The sequence below is a fragment of the Carettochelys insculpta genome, chromosome 4 (assembly GCF_033958435.1).
Source record: "Carettochelys insculpta isolate YL-2023 chromosome 4, ASM3395843v1, whole genome shotgun sequence".
Lineage (NCBI taxonomy): Eukaryota > Metazoa > Chordata > Testudines > Carettochelyidae > Carettochelys > Carettochelys insculpta.
In genome coordinates this window covers 103942049-103965382 of record NC_134140.1, presented here as the reverse complement: position 1 = coordinate 103965382, position 23334 = coordinate 103942049, and the positions used below count along the sequence as shown (strand labels likewise).

Genomic DNA, 23334 nt, shown 5'->3' with positions numbered 1-23334 from the left:
TCATTCAGATACCATTTTGTGAATCTTTCTTGCTGGGACTTTAATGTAGTAAATCTATATGTGTCCAAGTCTATTTTAGGCAAGAACACTCAATACCACACATTGACCACTTGAGAGGAAGTCTGTGTCCTGATTATTTGCACACACATGGTGAGTCAAGATTCATCTCAAGATACCTGCCTGATGACCACTGGGTATATTGATCCAGTTTCATTCTGTGTTCCTTGTGTCATCTCAAGACCGCTGAATGTCCCATATCTGCTAACTACTGCAGTAATAGGAGACATAAACAGCTGTATGTCATTTGTCTGTATTGTCAGTGAAAGTCATCTTCTGCAAGTAAAACATTTTATTAGCATATGTCCATAGTTCATCAAGCATATAAGGGAGCTATGCTTCATGCCCTTCTAAGGTCAAACCTCTGTTGTCTTTGTTAATTTGTTTATTCTAATAAATCAAACTTTTGTGTGCATCTTTACACTAAGATTATGTTATTTATCCAGTGCATTAACAGAAATATTTATCCCAGTCCAAACTTTAGTCTATTACAGAGTTTTAAAGTGACTGGTGAGGGATGAGATAGGTACCAGCAGCAGCCAGGATAGTTCTCCATATAGTCCCTCTGGTTCCCCCTTTTGTTCACTTATATTTGCATTAGGTATGTAAAGGGGGAACAGCTTCTCCTTCCCCTTTGCACTTCCACGCTTTTGTGCTTGGGAGGGAGGGGGTTCACTGCTTCAAACCCATTCTTCCTATGTTCTTATGAAATTGGGGGCTACAACAATCATGGTGGGGTTTTTTTTTAAAGTTCAGAAGAATTTTTTTCCCCAACCTAGCAAAACTGACAAGTTGCTATGTGAGATTCAGCTTTCATTCAGTATCTTGCAGGTCTGGTTTCCTGATTTAATCTGCAACCATCACAAACTTTGAAAAGTTCCAGTAGTTGGTGAGTTAGAAAGTGTCCAGCAGAGGTCCCTGTAAGTCTGTGAGCTATTTGAACAGAGGTCCTGGGCATAGCAATGCACTGTGAAAAGAGATGCTTCTCTCTCTCCTACCTCCAGTATGATAAAGGGAAGTCATTTATGACTTTGGCTTCCAGTGAGCGTTTCTGTAGGGACTTAAGGGTTTAAGTGCCCTTAGGATCAATCATCAGGTTTATAGTCCACAGTGCCAGAACATGTCAGTTGAATGACACAGCCATGTAGTGTAGGGTGGTTACTCCATTTGGGCAATGTTGAAATAGTTCTAGCATCCACATTTAACTTTATTACGGTGTACATGTTTTGAGTCAACATTAATTAGATGAATGTCAAAGGTGGGTACTTTTATCTTACTCTTCCTACTTTTCTCGAATAACGTTGCAAACCTCCCACCTTCAAATAAGTAGCACAGGACAAAAGAAAACATTGCAATTTGCACTTCTGTCAATTTTCCAGAGGAGGAAAAGTTCTGAGTAGTTATAAGCAGAGGAAAAAGAAAAAAAGACGACAAGAAAGGCAAAAGTGAAAGGAAGTCAAAATATAATTCAGTCGGTTGCACTCAGTGGAAATAAAGTGATGGTGGGTTGAACCAAATATTCAGCATTTTAAAAAAATAATAATCAAATGGAAAAATATGTTCCCTTTTGAGAGCTGGAAGCTGGTACTACTTTAAATGGAAAAAAGCTAGGGGTCTTCTTTATAGGAAAATAAACATTAGTGACAAATAAAACCACCAAGAAAATGCAAAGATTTATGCAAACTACAATCATCTCTACTGACTTCCCTGTAATATTTACACATGGCACAAGCCAAAACAGAGGAACCACTATGGCCTGTTGGAAACATATTATGCATAGGGCTTCAGTTTGTTAGGATTTATTTTTAGAAAAAATTAGGTTCTACCTATATAGACCTAAAAACCTCTAATTTTGGCTTTCTGATAATGTGATGAGAAGATTTGGTGTGTCTGATGGGGGGAGAGGAATTTTCCAATTTTTTGTTTAAATAGAATCTCCTTTAATTTCTATTACATATTTTAAAATTACAGAACTCTTAGTTAAAGCTTATATTCTTGTTACTGAACCCAATTTAGAGTTTAGTGCATTTTTTCCATATCATGCTTTAATACAGTACTGTTTCAAACGCCACCACATTAAAGTACCCTAGAAACCCTTTAGTGAGCACTAGCAGGGTCTACACAGACAAATTACCATGCATCATGTTAGTGCATTTTAGAAATCAATCCTGCTTTACTACCCCAGGTGGACAAGACTTTGGACACAGCCCAGCGATCAGAGATAATGCCTGCATTAAAAAAATGGTACTAGAAAACGGTGAAGTCAGTCTTTAAAAATTATGTTCATGCATTATTTTTTCCTCAGGGGTGTTTACCTGTTAAATCTAAAATATGAGAAGGTCTACATATGTTCTCCTATTCCAGTGAAGTTCATTGTGTAGAGTAAAAAACCAGAAGGGAACATAGAGCCTGGTGTTCAAAGCATTGAACTACAAGCTGCGACTTATTTGCCTAATACAGCCCACAAGTGCCCTTTCATCCCATTTCAAGCTCTCTTTTCTAAACTTGCGTTTTTGTGCAAGTCTTTGAAACTACACCTTCTGGTAGCCTCAACTGTGTATACTTTAAAACTGTTTTACCTATATTGATGAATGGATTCGTAGGGATGTCCAGTGAATGATACTGACAGAAGTGACATATCATACCAATTCATCATCTTCCTGGTTACTTTACCATTCGAATGAAAGAATACTGAGTTTTAAATATGACAAATAGCCACTGTAGTATTTAGTAACACAAGATTTGCTGCTTGGAGTGTTTAAGACTCAGTTAATTCTTGGTTTTAAGTAAAAGATTTTGTTGTTTTAAGTTTCTCAGTATTTGTGAGATGTAACAATATCTTTGTATCTGTAACACCATAATTTTCCCTGTACTTAGGAAGGATAATAACTGGTCGCTAACAGGTGTAAATCTGGAACTTAAATCCTACAATATGTCACAAAACATCTGCAGACAAAGAGTATTTTTGTTATTATGAAGATGAAAGTTAAGGCTTTCTAAACCATAGATGAAGCTATAAGCACTAAATAATTATACAGCTCTTCAAAGCTTGGGCTCTGAGCTTTGTTTGCAATTAAAATATGAGCTTCAGTGGTAACATCAGAAAGGCTGTCCAAAAATGATATCCGTGTAGACACAAATAAATTCTATTCATGCTTTCATCCTGTATCAGACCTCTCGGCTTTTCATAATTTGCAGATGGATAGCATTGTAGATACACAGATTAATTAGAGCCATGAGGAGAAATATACAGCTTTGAAATAAAAGATTGTACGCAGGTACACTGAGCTTCAAAAGAAAGATATGCAATACCAGAAAGATTGCAACTTAGGCTTTATGGACTTCAGATGATAAAGTAGTATAAAAAAATATCACCTCCCTGTATTTTTACAATCCAAGCACAAATTAAAAATTCTCTCTGTTCCTAATCAACATGCAAATTAAAAATAAATTTGCTTAAGTGAAACACAAAATGTTGAACTAAATTCAGTATTTTTTCCGGAGGGTAAACGATGACTCAGATTTTCTTCTCTGACCCCCAGTCTGTCTTACAGGGACAAAGTTAAATTAAACTAAGAAAGCTAAAGGCTCCCTTTCTATCTGTTCATTTCAAAGTTTCACAGGGTGCATCTACACTAGGAACTAACTTCGAAGTTAGGCACTACATCAAACTAGCCGACAGAAAGTCTGCACACATTTTCCCTAATTTCGAAGTTAACTTTGAAGCAGAGAGCCCAACTTCAAAGTCCTTACTCCATTCCCTAGAAAAATCATGTGGTAAATCTTCAAGGAATCCATTTTGAAGCACTTGAAGGAAAGCAATGTGGTCATGAATAGTCAACACAGATTCAAGTTATGCCTGACCAACCTGATTGCCTTCTATGATGAGGATATGGGGAAGGTGGTAGACATAACATACTTTGACTTTAGCACAGCTTTTGATATGGCCTCCCACAGTATTCTTGCCAGCAAGCTATGGTAGCATGGCTTGGATAAATAGACTGCAAGGTGGACAGAAAGCTTGTTAGGTCAATGGTTCTATGTCTGGTGGGTGGCTGATATCAAGCAGGGTACCTCAAGAGTCCATTCTGGGGCTGGTTTTGTTTAATATCTCTATTAATCAGCTGGATGATGGGATGCATTGCAACCTCATCAAAACTGTAGATGACACTAAACCAGAGAGAGAGGTTGATTCATTTGAGGATTGGGTCAAAAGTAATATAATGAGTCCTGCACTGAGAACACAAGAATCCCAAGCACTGCTACAGGTTGGGAACAGATTGGCTAAGCAGCAGTTGCGCAGAAAAGGACCTGGGCATTACAGTGAATGAGAAACCAGATATGAGCCCAGAGTGTGCCCTTCCAGCCAAGAAGGCCAATGGAATACTTGGGGGTGTGTTAGTAGAAGCATTGCCAGCAGATCTGGGGAAGTGATTACTACCCTTTATTTGGTGCTGGTGAAGCCACATCTGGAGTATTGTGTCCAATTCTGGACCCTCCTCACCCCCCATTACAGAAAGGATGTGGCCATACAGGAGAGAGTCCAGCAGAGGTGACAAAATTGATTATGGGGTTGGTGCACATGACTTACAAAGAGAAGCTGAGGTATTTGGGCTTATTTAGTCTACAGAAGAGAGAAGAGTGAGGGAGGAATTGACAGCAGCCTTCAGCTACCTGAAGGGGGATTCCAAAGAGAATGTAGCAAGGTGGTGGACTCTCCTTCCCAGAAGTCTTTAAATCTCATCTTGACAAAACTCTGGCTGGGATGATTTACTTGGTATTTTTCCTGTGTTCACCAGGGAGGTTGGACTCAATGACCTCCCAAGGTCTCATCCAACCCTATGATTCTAATATTATTGGCATTTTAGATGCAAAAAAAAATCATAATGCATTACCAATCAAACAAATTCCAAGGTGAACATTTTTGTTAAAGTGTTTTACTTATTTCAGCTACAAATATCATAGTACCTTCACTCGCAGATTATTTTCAACTTGCGAAGCAAATCTACTGCTATTATAGTAATGGGCACACAGCCTAGTTATATAAACTGGCCATTTTAATTCTCCAACATATTCATCCACCCAAGGGAATGAAAACTACTGCAATAGGATTATACAGCTTCACTATTCGAAGTCCTCTACAGATGAACAAAACCTTTCAGTGGGTATGCCATATATGTGTACATGTAATTGTGTGGCTAATAGCAGTGATCTGATTGTCTGAAGAAATTTAAGAGCCACAGTAGTGATATCCAAGGACTCTAACAACAGTGTGGCACTGAATTCCTATTGAAAATCAATGTGAATGGAACACCTAACCAACATTTCCTCTAATGTTTTTCCATCTCTGTGTGGAATAAATTTTGTTATGACATCAAGGCATGTGCAGCTGTATACCACCATGTAGTAACAAACTCTGATGGTTGGGGGCACTCCACTAATCACTTGCGTGGCATTTGGAATTCTCCTGGATGGCCGCCCAATCACTCAGCGTGGAGGAAACGCTGCACCTAACTATCGGTGCCTGTCAAAATCTTCCCCACATTATTGTCTCCTGTAGCAGAGTTGTCATTTACTGAGAGCCCCAACGGCCAAAAGTTGCTTTGCAGAGACATGGTTTGCATTCTCCCACCCTCAAGATTCCTTAAGAACTACCACAGGCTTCTCTTTCAGAGAACACTATCCCTGCCTGGGACTTGTCATCTTATTAGGGTGAATACTGTTCTGAGTAATTCTGGCACTGTATGTTAATACTTTTAAGGTATATAAGGTATCCTGGCTAAGATAATATAAGATGATAATTTGCTGCACTCGTATTTTCTTTGATCGACTAACCCTGGTTCCTTTTCATTAAAAAAATGTTTTGCTCTGTTTTTTGTCTATTTTAAGGAATTAACAAACACCATCTTTTCTTCTTCACAAAATCTGCATGAGGCAAACTGTTGTGTTAGGATGGCTCTAACTGTAGCCCAGTAGGAGCCGGAACGTTTTCCAGTGCTGCAGCTGTGCTCTACAGTTCAACAGAAATTCAAGGAAGAATAAACAAAATTCTGAACCACAGATGCACAGATAGAATAGGCAAGTGACAGACAAGGTGTGTTTGCAGACTCCTTGCCAGCTTAATTACTGAAGGTCAAACCATTAACAGCATAAACTGATAATTACTCAAGTACAATATCTCATGGACAATTAGACAGTTACATTTTTGCCAAGGTAAATGTCAAAAGTCATTGAAACAAAGTAAAAATGTTCATAGTCATCTCTGAACCATTATCTTTTTAAGGGACTGATTCAAAGTCCAGTGAAGCCAAGGACTCTTATTAGTATAATGTATAATTTAGTTCTCCCATTAGCCATTCAGGCTTTTAATTTGTTGTTTAGAGAAAGCTATTTTTTCCGGACATTTCATGGGTGCCCCTTCCAAAATGTGTGCCACACCATTTGTATGATTGTTTGCAATATTCACACATCCATCCACATGCATTATATGGGTTCTCAATTCCAGGCCAAAAATCAACCCTTGACTTCTCTACAGAAACCATCAGTTAAAACGCTTATTTTCAATAAGTACTCAGATGTGCTGAATCACAAGCTGACCTAATATCTACTACATTTCATGAATGTTCCCCAAATCATCATCAGGAAGTACATGACATAAAAAAATAGTCTATCTGATGTTTGAAATTAAAAAAAAAACCACTTCTTCTTGGAGGGAACTGAAGAAAACCTCTCACCTTTCATGGAAAAGGTAAATTTCCAATGATTTCTCTTTTCATTAATTTTTGCAATGAAGATACAATATGTTTGCACTGATGACCTGAACAATGGTACTCTACAGAAGCAAATACAAATAATAGCAAAGAAAGAGGATTTTTACACTTGCCATCTTACACAGGTCTGAAAAATGAAGCACACAACAACAGAATGTAGACCTTCAAGCCAATTCAGTGTAGAGACAGATCCCTCTTGTAACAAGCAAACAATGTATAATATAGAAAAGATGTTTGAGTCTGACAGATGTTTATTTTTACTGACAACTGCTGGTTTGGTTGGGTTAAATCCACAACTGTTATAAATCACTATAACTCCAGATCTGGCCAATTATATTCTTACACATTATGTTCGTTTACTGGCATTTTTCATGCTGGAGTTACCTTATAAATTTCTTTAAGAAGGAACAATTTGCAACGAAACCCATCATTTTCAGGGAAGAATTATAGTTCAAAACTGCAATACTGTACATTAAGAATCCACTATTCATTGTTCAAAGTATACATGCTGAACATTTTGGCACTGAGGTAAATTAGGCACAATTATATACATGGATTGAAGAGGATAATACCACCAGCTAATGACATTTACAAAGTAGATTAATTACATCACACTGAAAATGGGGTGAAAGGATTATGAAACCATTAAAAAGGATTGGTAATAAATAATCATTAATATGGGAAGTGCAATGGTATCACAAGCTAAGTAGTTGGGACACTTTTTTTTCTCTTCCCCTGTTAGCAGTAACCTGCTGTAGTGTCTGGATTTTTTAAGACTTCAATTGTTTCTCTTCACTTAAATTTATAAATTTCAGGTTGTTCACACCAGGATAGTTAAGCTTGAGGGTTTGCACAAATCAATCTCTAGGACCTAAACTTGGAGTAACATTGACACAAGGAGGAGGGGAGAGGAAAATCCGGTAAAGCAATCTCACTGGTAATCAAGGAAGAGAATCCAGGCTAAAGTGGGCTGTGTAGGCCAGGCATCAGCTGTGGGATCAGGCATTCCCGGTAGTGATTAATCATGCACTTTTACAACGTATGGAGTCCATGAAGCACACCCACTCCTGAGTCATACGATGGTATTTGTCCTTTCAGCTCTCCCACTTTGAAGTACTGAATTGAGCCACCAGAGATCATAAAAATTTAGACTTCTTTTCCTGGGAGGGTGGCGGAGGATAGGAAATGGGTGAGTGGATGGGGAAATAGGACTGTCCAAACATACTGTAAAACTGAGGCAGGAGAGGGCTTGTGATGGATTCTACATGCCCGGTGTTGAACCAGGATGTCAAGAGAGTAAATCAATATTCAGCTAGAGAGGTGCAAGGCATATTCCCAATGGAGAAACGGATCAAAAGGAGATTGATTGGTGAGGCGGCAGCAGTTGCAGGAAACAGAAGCAAAAGACACTAGTAGCAAGTGAGATGCACGTGACACCAAGAAGCAAGGATGATGATGAGATGCTGAGCTGTGTCAGGAGTGGCAACAGCTTTGTGACTGCTACTTTAGCAGCATGGACTTGGATTCCCCCAATTCATTAGCAGCTAAAAACCATAAGAAATTGGAAGACCAATCGGGACACTAAGAGATTAAGAAAAATTTGCTAAAATATCAGCCACGCCCCAAATGTCAGTCAATTATACTACTAATGTTTCAATTCCACAGAGAGTGATGCACATATTTTACATTTTGAATAGTCCCACTTGCTTCACAGTGACTTTTCACAGGGAGAGAAGAGGGACAGGTTACAGTACTTAAACACGACTAAATTTTTGCAGGATTACCATCTTTGTGTTTTAAATGGGACGAAGGAAGCTTTACAGAACCAAGATGTGTATGCATATAAACCAGTCACACTGTGATCACATTGCTGTAACTCTCGTCTTTAATCACCCAATTTCTTCCATACTGTTTTTTTTCTGAAAACTTCTATGTCAGGGTGGGGACTATCTTCTTTGGTAAAGAAGTATAAAATGTATGGGAGCTAAAAATGGAAAGACAGAACAAGCTGTATTCTAACAGATGTTAGGTGATGGGGTGGGGTATGGATTGAACCTTTTTTCCTAGTCTAGACATATCCCTTACATCCTCTGAAGTGTTTCACAATTTTGGGCACACTAATACTATCAGTTTTTTTTATCTAAGGGCAAGGGAGAGAAGTAGTTTCAACCTATATAAGCTGAAAGTACATAAATGAGAAAAAAAACAACACATTCTAAATGCAATTATTTCATTAGGAAGCAGGTGTGTTATCTATGTAGTTGGTTTTCTGCTTATAAATGAAAAGCCGAGATCAGCATAGTTAATCTCAGCAATTATTGTGATTGAACTAATTATTACTGTGTCAGGGCTACAACAATACTGCCAACCTAAGCAATCTGTGTCTCATTTATCAATACAGGAGTTGTAATACACTGATTAAAACAATGTACCAAGAAGTCCACTTCAATTTAGCAGACTTGTGCCACAAATGATCAACATTATGTTTAGCAAACAAGTCAAAAGTATGTCACAGCCACGCACAAATTCTGACAGATTACAAATGAAGTGACAAGAATCAGAAAGGTATTTAGAGGGAACTTGCCTTGTGGATAAGACATCAAAAGATTTTCTAGCATAAGAAAAATACATTGCAAGAGACAAAGGGCTAATCTTAACCTTCTTGAAATCAGACTGTCAAAGACTGGTATTATAGCTTTGCTGCGTACCTGATGTTAGCAGGAAAAGCAAGGTTCAGTTTAAGGGCTTCATCCAAAGTTCACTGAAGTCAATGGATAAATTCTGACAGATGTTAGTAGTCTTTGACTCAGGTTCCCACATATAGCTACTATTGTTATAGTATAAAAGTAAAGGTTGAACCTCTCTAACCAGACACTCTGGAGACCTGTCCAGCGCTGAACAAGATAATTTGCCAGACCACGGGTGGTTAATATTGTCTAGCAGCATTACCAACACTTTCACTGCTTACTGGGCTATTAGAAGACATTTAGGGTGCCTCTACTCTTGCATTCCTCTTTCGAAAAAGGTAGGCAAATGAGGGAAATTGAAACTGCAAGTGAGGTGCATATTTGAATATTTGGCACCTCATTTGCATATTCTTATTTCAAAAGAGCTTCTTTCGAAAGAAGAAAACCAGTTTAGATGCTGCTCTTTCAAAAGTAAACCCCATCTTCGAAAGAATCCTTCTTCCCTTTATTTAATGAGAAGGAGTCTTTCGAAGATGGGGTTTACTTACAAAAGAGTGGCATCTACACTGGTTTTCGTCCTTCGAAAGAAGCTCTTTCGAAATAAGAATATACAAACGAGGTGCCAAATATGCAAATATGCACCTCATTTGCGTTTTTGATTTCCCTCATTTGCATACCTCTTTGAAAGAGGAATGCAAGTGTAGACACACCCTTAGGGGTAAATTGCAGCTAAATAACAGCACCGAACACTGAGAGCCTGGACTGGTGACTGGACATAAACTTTATGGGACTATGGCATACTTGGCCACATGTGTGATAAGTGGTCATCCAGCTAAATAAAATCATGCCACATTACATATGTTGCCGGATGAGACAGTTCCAGATTAGAGAGTACAATAGTAGTACAATGGCATCTTATCCTGCGTGGGGCTTTGGCGCACAGCTATAGTACAAATAACTGTGAGAGATCACCCAAGATATTAAGGTTCTACTGAATAGGAAAAATGTTTCAGTCCTCTTTTCTAGCTTTATCTCATGACTGAGCCTCAAAGGACGGAAAACAAAAACTACTTTCCTATTGCTTGCTAACATAAGCAAATTATCACCTATTTTGAAGCTCACACACTACCTAGTGTTCACATAAGGATTGGTGATATATGCCTGCAGAGACTTTTCTGCTCCAGTATGATTATTCATGAGCTTCTTCTATGCACTTGTATTGATACTGACTACTTAATTTCTTAATTTGTTTCCATTTCCAGTTAAAGGATTATACACCTGCCTATGTTCTTGTCCATCATTTCACAATTCTTCCTTGTATAATATTTTATGTATGAGTGTTCCCATTTTCCTATCATACTCCATTTAAGCCTGGAATATAATGAGCCGTTATCTCCACATCATTTTGACATTCTTGTTCCCCTTATAAAAGCTTCCTTTTGTACGTAAGTATGAGTTACTCTGCAATACTGAAAACAAGCAATCCTGTGGCACTTTAAAGATTAACATTTTCTAATTAGGTAATGAGCTTTTGTGGGTAAGATGAAGAATAAATAATTCTGTTAGCCTTAATAATAATAAAGCTCATTATCTAATAAATAATTGATAGCCTTTAACATACTACAGGACTGCTTGTTTTTTGTGAAGCTTTGGACTAACTTGGCTACCCCCGGAGACTATCCTCCAATTCTGAGTTCACTACCTCATCTTTCACTCATGCTCTAAGTTTGGTCTACTGCACCAGCAGTTCGCAAATGGTGTGCTATGTTGTGGTTCCATTTTAATGGGGTTTCCAGGGCTGGTTTAAGACTTGTTGGAGTCGGAGGTTCAAACTGAAGCCTGAGCCTCACTGAAGCAGGCCAAAAACCAAGCCTCCCCGGCCAGTAGTGAAGTCATTGGGCTTCAGTTTCAGCAGCTCCTGCCCTCACCTCTAGACAACACTGAAGCTCTTGAGCTTCTGCCTCCTCCTTGGAATGGCTGGGCTCAGGCTTCAACTCTGCCCCTCTCCCACCCAAGATGGCAGGAGTCAGGGGGTTCAGGATTCTGTTCCCCACCCCCATGCTGTGTAGTAGTTTTTTGGTCAGTGCAGTAAAGTTTGAAAACCATTGATCTATTGTTTAGCTTATTTCCACTATAACTCTAAAGCTAGAGCCACACTACAGCAGAAGATCAACCTGCTGAGAGCTGATCTTCCAGGGTTTCAGTTTGCACATGCAAGAGGCGAGGAGGGGTTTCATTTCTGCTCACAAGAGGTGAGGAATAAGGAAGGTCTCTGGGAGAAATGCCGGGCAGCCCTCTTTTACAGAGCTGCCATTCTGCTTTCTGGCATCAGAGGCCAGTGCAGTGTGGCATTTCTCTGTTGACAGAGCAAGTTGTGTGTGGATGCAATCTGTTGACACACATTCTGTCGAGATTCCTCTGTCAACAGATGCTTCTAGTGCAGACATAGCCCAAGTGATTTAGAGCTGGAATGTCTGATGCTACTGCAAATACCTACAGCTGCTGCTACCAGAAAGAGCTCTGACACTAACACTAGTGCCATTCCTCATAAAATCCAAGGAAGAGAGTTAACAGAAAATAAAAACACTTGACTACAAAAAGATGACCCTCACCTCACATGCATAACAGATTTGGCTGGCACCGAGGGGTGTACTTTCAAATCAATTCAGAACAAATGCTCTGACCCTCTGACCAAATCATCAAAACAAAAAGGGTTTTCTCAGCCTTCGTAAAACAATGAAAAGAAAAAGCAGGCATATACTCAGTAATTGCTTTACCCCCTGCTGAACAGCTATAGTAAAGTGTAAATGAACATATAGTTCTTTACATATCAAAAGGCCCTTTAAGAAATGCAGCATAGCCTCATTAAACACATGGTGCACTTCCCCATTCCTGCTTAAATGCAACTATAAGCAATTTTCCTTTGTTTGCTCTTTTCTCTACCAAAAGCAACCTCAAAGCAATAAACAACAGAACAAATAATATTGCTCAGAGCAAACAAACAATCTGATTTCCCTCAGAAGAAATCAACGTCCAACTTCAAATCTAAAACAAGTCATCACCTGAGTAAGCAGAAAGTCTTCTGTCAAGTACAAATGAAAATATACTTAATTTACACAATTATCACCTTGCATTATAATCTAGTTCACACGTTATAGTTCTTCTACTTCATCTCTCAATATCCCAGTCACAGCCAGTGAAGTGTTTCCCAATTACCTACTATATATTTTAGAGTGCGTCTCTCCAGCTGTATGTCCATGCTACATTTCCTCAAGAAGTCCTCTTAAACCATGAGAGCTATGACCAGGTTATCCCATTTCCTCATGTGCTAACTGAAACCAGGGTCAGGGTTTGGTTGTGCCTGAGAAGTGGAAACGCCTGGAATCCCAGGATTTCAAGGAACATGGAAAGGGAAGGGCACCAACAAGAGGGATAAGATACTTCACCACTGGGAGAAGCATGAGCAGGGAATAGCCATACTGCAGACGGACCACTGGGGGCAGCCGCAGCAGGAAAATAGTGGCCATATGGAGACAGGGGTCTTCACCCTGACAGGAGAGGCAAGTGGCCCTATGCCCCAAACCCCACCCACACCCAGGCTCAGCAACAGTACTGTACAGGAGGATATCACTTCTCCCTGCAACTCCCCTAAACAATAAGCCCCCCAGAACACTGCAGCCATGAACCCCCATCTTGCCCTCCCTCCAGACTCATGCTCGGGACAAAAAAAACACCTTGGTTCCAGGCCAGACTCTCACTGCCCCCACCCCAGCAAGCCTCCCCAGGGCAGGGGAAAACAGCCCCAGACCTGCTACCTACCCCCCTCTTCACTGCCCCTCTGCCAGGGCCACATTTCTTTTCTGCAGCCCCAGCACCCAACTCAACACTGTTGCTGTGCCAGTGCCAGATCTCAAGTAAAAAGGCTACAGCTGGGGCCCAGTCCCCTCCCTCCCTCCACCTCCCCCCCTCACTGTTTTAGGGCTAGGGTCACAGAAAACAGATCCAGTGCCCCACTACTGCCTACGGGCCAGGGCTGGGGCCATGCAAAGCAGCTGTGGGTCTTTGTATCACTCTCAGACTTTTATTAACACAAACTTTTTTCCTTATTTTCCAAAAATGTAATTATTTGCATGAACCATATGTGTTTTTCTTTTTATGTTCAAAACAGAAAAAAAAATCTTACTGCACTTAAATACCCAAGCAATGCTGGGTCAATTTGCTATTAATTACATATTCAGCACCACTACAACTGCAAGGGAATCTCAAAAAAGGCATCAATACTAGCTGGCTTCCTACTACCATTAACTACCAATGGAAGCAGAGTGCCAAAGAGTTCTTTGCGCCTTTGAAAATATCCTTTGCAATACTTTCCTGCACAGTTTCTAGCACTCAGATATTTCAAGACAAGAGAAAGTGTTCAAATCAGCAATGCATAATATATAAAATTAACCCTAGATGTCAAAAGCCGCAGTTTAGAACAGAACTTTTCAAAAGAATGAAGCACAGGTTGTTGACAAAGGGAGTATTTTAACAATACCCATATTTGATTCATTATCTCCTATCTTAGACTGAAATTCTGCAAAGATTTATACATATGTTTCACTTAATGAACTCCAAGTAGTGCCTCTGAAAACATGTGCAAAATGAAGCACATATCTATTTTTAGAACTGGGATTCTATTGTTTAACTTCAGGTGATGCGTTATCTTCTGAAATAAGATACAAGTCAAGATGATAGATTTAAATACCCTTGAACACACTATAAGTCAATGACCATTGAACAGTTCAGCAATTAATGTATTTTCACCCACTGCACTGAAAATGCAAGCCTTAAAATTCCATATATTTAGAAGCAGATTTTACACATTTCAAAAATATCTATTCACTATACTCTTTTAAGGACCAGCCCTTGCAGCATCAAAATTTCCAATTTGGTGTGAAACTGAGTTGAAGTGGCATGAAATTAAATGTCTCATCCATGTCAGAAATGCATAGTTCTGCAATTACATATATCCTTATATCTTTTAGAGTGTGGAGTTTCATAGACATACAGCATTTGTCCAGCAAAGCAGCATAATTACAACTTTTGGCTCTTGGCTGTGGGGAATATTCTTCATACCAGGCAGGGATTTATGCTATGTAATTTTCATCAGCATTAATAGGAAGTATGCATCTCTTGCCCCACATATCAAATTAAGAATATATCAAACAAAAATAATGAGACTGAATTTAATTATGCATCACTAGGAATACCCAGCAATACATCTCTTCTGGATCAAGTTACACTGAAAATTTGAAAGACAATAAAGAACTTCCGCACTACAAGCTTATGTAGGATTTGAAAATGAAGTAGGAATTCTTACTTCCAAATGGCTGAATGCTTTGCTGAACAAAACAATCACAGAGTACATCTATATAATCAAATGATGAAGGACATTGCTCTCCAATCTGTTCACCGATCTGTAATGGAATATTGCTTTTTTAGAATGGAATGCTAAAACGTGCTCTACAGGCTTTGATTTCTACTACCAAGGTATATTTGAAATCAAAAGCATTCATTCAATTAAATTAACCCATTAATTCAGCTGCTTAAAACAAACAAGATACCAAAGCACATAGATTTCTGGTAGATTTGTGTCACCAAGGCTGTGTCTACACAGGCACAAATCTTCAAAATAGCCATATTTCGAAGATTACTAATGACGCGCTGAATTGAATATTCAGCGCCTCATTAGCATTTGGATGCTTCTGGCTGCGGCACTTCAAAAGCACTGCTTTCGAAAGTGCACGGCTCGGCGCGGCTACACAGGAGTCCTTTTCAAAAGGACCTGCCCCTTTCGAAATCCACTTATTCCGACCAGCTATCAGGATAAGGGAATTCGAAAGGTGAGGGGTCCTTTCGAAAAGGAGCCCCATGTAGCCACGCTGAGCCGCGCGCTTTCAAAAGCGGTGCTTTCGAAGCGCCGTGGCCGGAAGCGTCCTAATGCTAATGAGGCACTGAATATTCAATTCAGCGCCTCATTAGTAATCTTCGAAATGGCCATTAGCATGGCTATTTCGAAGATTTGTGCCCATGTAGACACACCCCAAGGGATATGATCACCTGAACCCTCATAGTCTGGAAGCACAACATAATAAAATTTCATGCTGTGGTGAGTTAGAATTTGCAAGACAAGGGAGGTGTAATTTGATTAATAAAATCTATAGAATCTTAATTTCATTGCTGCCACCCTCTGCAATGTGGCAAGTGTGGAACCAAGCCACCAGGTTCCTTGAAATTCTGATAATGCAAAATTGTTAGAAATGGGTCAAGTTGAGTACCATTCAAAAGTCATTTCTCCCACAAACACATGGTACAAACCTAGAATATTAAGTAGATATATATTCATGACCAGGTTTTGGCCTTTATTTAAAAAAAAATGCTAACATTTTAAGTCACACCACTTTGCTTACACAAAAAAGACACTGATCTTTTGGTAAGCCTTGGGAAGTTCACCTTGCCATGTAGGCTTAAAAAGCATTTATTCATCAAAATTATCATCAGAGGTCACTCCATCTAAAGCACCACTGCTATACATGTTCTCTCACTGATCCCACTCTGCGTAGCACTCCCACATATATGTGCAAGTCAAGATGCTGGGTGAACATTTGTAGGGTGAACATCTGGGCTTACACAAACATCTGATAAGGTAAAGGTTTGATTCAGGAGCACATTGTATTATGCACAACTGATATAATCAGTCCATCTTCCAAGATCAATCCATGCCCAGTAGTGTCCTACCCAGAGACTGTATGACTGTATTTAATGGTCCAAGTGATAGGAATATATCTCTGAGGGATATGCATCTCGCAGAGACAGTGTTTGTTATTTCTGGGAAAGTCCTCCCAGCCATCCTTAACAATTTGTTTCATATTCTATGGAGTTGTCAGAAAAATCTGTAAAAGAGCACTGTGTTAATACTTCCCAACAACTATTACTTCTCTGTTTCCACGTTGTAGGGCTTTGTCTGAACAAAGTGCACAGAAGGGAACTGGCAACAGCTGGCACTATGCCTAGCATCATAGATTTTTTCCTGATACTGCTTCTCTAACTTTGCCAAATTCAGGATACGGGTACCCTTCTTATAGCACATTAGGTGTCAGTGTTGTGTTTAACAGGCCCTCTGGTAGGAGTCTCGAAAGACTCAGCTATGAGTCCATGCACATTGTTTCTCCACCAGTGACTAAAATCATCAAGAACAAAGCAAAAACACCAAGGAATTTATAATAAATTACTTTTATGTTGCAAGTAACTATGTCATGTAACATATTTTACATAATTACATATATACTATTTGTGATGAATTCCAGAATTTATGGCTTGGATATTGACATCTTGACCAATGACTTCCTACAACTCTTTCAGCATAATACATAAAACTTGTAATACAGCTGAACCTCTTCATTTACCTGCTGATGGCAAATCGACATACAACATTATTCCACTTGCTGTAACCTTAAAACAAAACTAGTCAAGAATCCTATGCTGAGCCTGAACTGAACAGATAGCACATTAATGTCAACTGAGGGACACAATTTAACATTGTGGAGGACTGCACATTTAATGTGCCCATATTAAAGTATAATTTTAAAAGCCCTGGTTTCTATGTTTTCTTCAATAAATAGCTACACAGTTATCGAGTTTGGTACCTTTGTGTTTGCGTAAAAAAAGGATTCTCAAAGGAGTCTCCACTTGATCCATTTTGAATGGCATAAATTTATCAATATTTCCTCCAACCAGAGGATTTGGAAGTGAGAGCAAGGGAGCAAGTCTCCTATGCCATGTTGCATAGGGAAATTGTTGCAGATCAGTCAGACAGACAGCTGAGTAAGCACTCAGGCAGTGGTTCCCCCTTTCCTTCTGGCCTCATCATTCCAGAGTGAGACCCTGGCTGAGTCATATGCAGTAGGAACAGATCCCTCCTGAAGGTCTCTTCTATTTCCCTTATAGTGCTGTCATGTCAGAAGTAGAGAGGTGTGAGGTAGAGCCAAATTCACCTGTCTTTAAGTGCTAAACATATGCCAAGCAGTCTCTGTGTAAGAGGTTGCCACATCAATGGAGTGGAGCACTGTTGGGTCCATGATGGCTAGCAGCTACTTGAAAATTATGATAGCCTCCCAGGAAGGAAGTATGGAGTGGAGACACACAATCCTTGCAACTGGCAAACACCCTGCCTGGCTTCCCATATAAAGCCCACTGTCCATGGAGAGAAAAATCCCATAATTCACACTCCTCTACAGTGAAGCAAGAGACCCTGGAATACTGTTCATGAATGCCCTGTCCTTATTTTCAGCAAAACAATGTATACGCAAAATTAAGCTCATTGACTGGGGACATATTGTGTGCATCCTATGAGTGTGCATTGCATATTAACCAATACATTTTAAAAATATGCAGATTATTTACATGGAGAGGGATTTAGCGTCTTCCTCTCTCTCTCTCCCCTGTGTGTGAACAGAGGTACTGACTACCTGTGAACATTACAGATACCCCTTCAAAAGGGTAAGAATATTATTGTCATTCCAATCATTCAAGTTCAGGCAATTATACCCCAAATGCCGTGTGCAAAGTTAAGCACACACACAAATCTTGCAGGGCTCGGACCTATATTTTCATATTAGATTTTGAAGTCCCCTGAGAATGTCTTGAATTCGTTTTTTCCCCATAACCATACAAGAACAGCTTCTCTGCTAAATCTCTTGATATTTGCAGAATTTCTGGATATTAAGAACACAGTCAATGGTAATGGCAAGGGATTCACAGAAAAGAGATACTGGTTTATTAAAAGTGCAGTTTAAAAAAAACACTCTAGCTCCCCCACCTGGTTTTCTGTGATCAGACCACAGAAATCTGAGCACTTTAATAGGTCAAAGTGGGTTGACTACACCACATGTAGCCCATATGAGTCATGCAGTGCAAAATATAAAGACAATATATGGAGTATATAATACACCACATAACAAACCCAACAGAATTCATACCTGTCTAATCCCTATATGGCTGTGATCCATGGATTCATATTAAAAAAAATACATCAGACTTCAGCAAACAACTTATTTATAGACTACAACAAATCTCTCAAAAGGTGTTGCTATTCTACCTAGCATGAGTATGAAATCTCTCCTTTAAAGATAATCAGAGTACACCCTTTAATGGGGAAAAATGTATCAACTTCCACTGAAGCAATGGAAAGACCCTTTTGTCTTCAGCTTGTTCGGATCAGCCCAGAATGAACAATTGCTAATTTACTGCAGTAAAACGCATCAAATGGACTAGCTACAGCTCTAATTATTTTGTAAAATAGAAATATATTGTTAATGTAACAAAATTGGTCTTTGTTCAAAATACTTCAGCTTCAGCTCAACATGTATGTACTGTAGCAGTGTTTGACCATTACCCAGTCTCCTTTCCAGCATTACGTATTAAATATGGTTCTAAATTCTCCCTATATTTTTATAAGTTTATGCCATTATTTCAGTGCACAATTCAGTACATTCTCAAACAGCCTTTTAATTATCTAGCAGTTCAGGACACTTTCCGCTATTACAGTGCCCTCCCACCTCCCACCTTATCACAGACCTTTCACCATCTTCTATATTCACTGTCTTGTAGATATTGCCCAGAATGGGAAAATTAAAGGTAAAAGCTGTTGTCTTAGATTCTGAATATCAAGGAATAGAAAAGTTTACACAAAGACACCAAACATAGGAATTGCCTGCTGTCCTACTGGGTGCCTGAAGGCTTGGGGTTCCTTGGCTCTAACTGGGGTTCTCCTCCTAACTCCACATAGTGAAACTGCCTGTCTGAGGTTCCTGTATGAACTCTTCCATTCCCTAATATTCAAAAGTGAAGACCACGTGTCATTTTCAAATCTATTTTTGGAGGGTCAGAGCGAGGTTTCCTGGTCTGTGGAAAACTGAGAATGAACCGAAATTTTTCATTTGGAACTAAACCCAATTTCAAAACAATGAAATTCACAGCAATTCAGAAATCCTATGTTTTAGTCAGCTCTAAGGAAGCCCCCAGAAAATTTACTCTCCTGGGAATCAGGGCATTCACTTAGGATGTAGGAGTCCCAGGTTCAGTTCTCCCCCATGTCTTATTTGGGGCATGGACATGAACATCCATCCCCTACGAGTGCCCTAAACTCCAAGCTACTGATCTCTATGGGGTAGGTCTCTCTACCTCTGGTTTTGGCTAGGAATTCCACCCTGGATATGATAACCCTTCCTAACAAAAGTTTTATCAACAACTGCAATGTTTCCACAACTCATCATTTCCCTATCCCCCCAAAAATTGTTAAAAAATTCCGAAGTGGCTTTGCTCATTATCTTTACAGTGTTTGTCCCATTCATGCTACTGACTGTATGTGGTGATATAGTTGCACCAGTAGAAAAACTTAGGGCCTCACCCTACTCCTGCTGAAGCCAATGGGAGTCAACAGTATTGACTTCAATGAGTTCAGGACTGTGGTCTCAGTAATAAATATTGCTGAGAACAAAGTACATGAGGGAGGTACATACTAGAAGTACAGTAAACCCTCAAAATGCACGATTGCAAGTTGTGCTTAACCTGCATTAACGCGAGTTAAGTGCAACTCAAAATCCCGCTCTCCCTGGCCCTGGCTCAACGCTGTGCAGCCCCAGTTCAAACCCTGCCCCCGAGCCCCACTCACCACCTGTGCACAGCTTTGTCTCACCCCCCACCCTCATGCTTGGGTCCAGCTCAGCTCACCAACTGAGGATGTGTCTGGCTCACTGCCCCTGCTCACAGCTCCAGCTCAACCCCACCACCACCCTGGTTCAACGCCCCCCCACCACACCCACGCACAGACCCCGTTTGACCACCCCACCCAGCCTGGTTCACCACCCAAGCACAGCTCAGGCTCACCACCCCCATGCATGGCTCTAGCTCAATTCGCCCCCTCAGTGCCCCCTGCAGCCCTAACCCACCCCATTTTAAGCCCCCTGCCTCCCTCTCATGGCCCCAGCTCACTGTCAGGCTTAACCCTTCCCAGCTGCACCCCCACCCCCACCCCCGCCCCCCAGCTCCAGGACTTACCTTTTGAAAGGAGCGCCAAGTGCTCCTGCTGCTTCCCCAGCTGCAGAACGTGCGTAATGCTGGGGAAAAAAACCACCCCTGATTTATGTGATATTCGAGTTGCGTGAGGGTACATGGGAATGGAAACCTTGCATAATCGAGGCACTACTGTACCTCTATGAGTTCTTCCTTTATTTGGAGTTCTAGGAACTAAATTCACCCCCCTTCCCTAACTGCAGGAGATTCCAAGTCTGTAGGACACAGAGATGGAGAAAATATGTTTCAGTGGACTGGTATCCATTTAATCTGTAACTATCTCAAATCCACATGAACCTTCACACTCTGCATTACCATACTGAATAGTGACTAGCAAAGCAAAACTTCATTTATTCGGCAGTTCTGCACCACACACTAGCTTCTGATGATAGAAAATAACTTTGTGATTAAGTCAATGGGGAAAATGGCTGAAAAATTACTGACATGTAAAACCTATATGAGATATTGGCAAAACTGATGACTCAGAAGCGTTTGGCTGGAAATACTGGTGATCTAATTTCTGAGAAAAATGAAGGTGAAAACATTGTATAGTTAAGCAAAGAAAATAAGCTTCGCTGTAATGGGGGAGGAAATCCATATAACCCAGATTAAGTAACTCATAAACACATGCAATTATAGATCCTGCAAATGAGAGAATTATAAACATGAGTGTGACACCAGGAAATTAGAAATAAATTAGATTTCCCTCATTGCTCTAATATTTTAGGAAACTGATTCATGTGATAAGAATTGGTATTAATGTGGACAGCTCTCATTTATTCAAGACTTTTGTTTCTTATAAATTCTTCAGATCATAGGAGAAGAGGGAAACATAAGAGATGGAGGCAAGAGGGCAGTTTCAATCTTAAACACCGTTTTCAAAGACAAACAGAATATTGAGGAAAAATTAGCATAGGAGTCACAGTAATGAAAGTAAAGAAATTGGTTTTCAGCAAAACTTAGAGCAAAGCAATAGCACAAAAAATACTGCAGTTTGGGAAATGATTTGCCATTGCAATGATTCATTTCTAGCCTACAATAGTTACTATTTCCCTGCTTTACAATAATACAATCATTACATGCTGAATTTAGAGAAAAGTTAGCCACTGAATTTTATATAAATATCCAAGAATCACTTTTCGTCTCACCTTGCAGGCTACATCAGTATGATATTCAGTAGACCCACAGGATATTAGCATACAACAATAATAAATTGTGGACAACAGTCCTATTATTATTATTGTCCTATTAACAAAAGAATAAATTATTTACCAATGACAAGTGATTATTACATAATATCTTAAACTAGATTCGCATCCCACTGAAGTTGATACTAAAACTCTCTGGCTTAGATAGGTTTAGTATCATATCTACAGATCCTACTACTGCAAAGTTGAAACAGTTCATCTAAGTTCTAACCTTTGTCCATTGACACACAATGCTGTCCATAAGAAGCCCAAGTCTCCTGAGCTAACAACAGGAACAAGGCACTGGAGCATTCTGATCTGGTAGCATTTTGCAACTAGTATTCATGATGACTCTTTAAAACACGAGGTGGTCGAGAACTAGAATATTAAATTCAGTAAGATGACATGTGGACAAAATAAGCAGATCTTCAAGCTAAACAATACAGATTAGAAGTTAACTCCACAAAAACTACAACTGTTAGAAACCTTTCTTTTCAGAAGAGCAAAAATTAAATGTACCTTCTTTACAAAAGTGGTTTTCCAGGTATAAAATAATAAACTAATATACAAATATTTAAATCCGTATTTAATCTTTCATTTGAAGAGTCTGGTTTCAGACAAAACTCAGCTCCAGGGACCTGCTTTTCAAATAACTGAAGTGGAAAGCTAATCTCAGTAAGCTGTGAAAGCAACTGCCTGTACACACACAAGAAATTATTTTTCCCCCATATATAATGGCATGTACCTATGGAGAGTGGGTGAACAATTGTTATTTTTGTAGAAATCAAAAGAAATATAAAAGATTTGCCATTCTTCATTTTAATTATGACATATCACTAACATTACTCAAGTGAGCAGTCCCAGAATGATTTAGACTTGAAGATCCAGAGACAGCTGCCTACCCCAAGAACTGTTCTTGTTTTAGTGCCCTCAAATGCATATTTACACTTGTGTAGAGTTGCAAGGATGATATACATAGGCTATAGTAAAGAAAATATAATCCTGACAGTCATAAAAAGACATTGTTAAAATCATAGACTATGTTCATCCTTGGGATACGCTAGAGACGAAAACCTAGTTCTCTTGAAGTCAATAAAGAAACGTATTTACTTCAACAGGGCCAGAATGTCATGCCAGGATTTCTTCAAACAATTTTACATATTAATTCTGTTCCATTCAAGGATAAATAAACAACATTCAGATATGTCAACAAAAAACAAGGAGAGCAAACCATCCAGCAACAGAAAAAATATTATGAGTATCAGATACTTATTTCAAAAACATGAGCTTCCTTCTGCAGCAAGAACAGGTTAAGACCTTCCCCCTCCCAAAAAGCCATGTTACCTGTACACAATACAGCCAGCGGTAATGGGTGTACCCAGCTCATTAGCTAGCAAAAGGCAGAGTGTAATTTCCATATATCTACCTTATAAGTTCTTTATGATGAAAAAATTCCGATTTATACAGAAGAATCCAATTAGCTGTACATAAAATGACATGTCTGTGGCCATGTCCACC

The 23334-nt window shown here is 39.5% G+C and overlaps 1 long non-coding RNA gene across 1 annotated transcript in view; it reads right to left on the bottom strand.

Moving 5' to 3' along the window:
• Positions 1-207: 207 nt before the first annotated feature.
• Positions 208-23334, bottom strand: part of LOC142012130 (uncharacterized) — an 88849-nt gene continuing 65722 nt past the window's right edge. Inside the window, exon 3 of the long non-coding RNA XR_012645270.1 lies at positions 208-268. This is a non-coding gene — a long non-coding RNA (uncharacterized LOC142012130). The remainder of the gene's footprint in view (positions 269-23334) is intronic.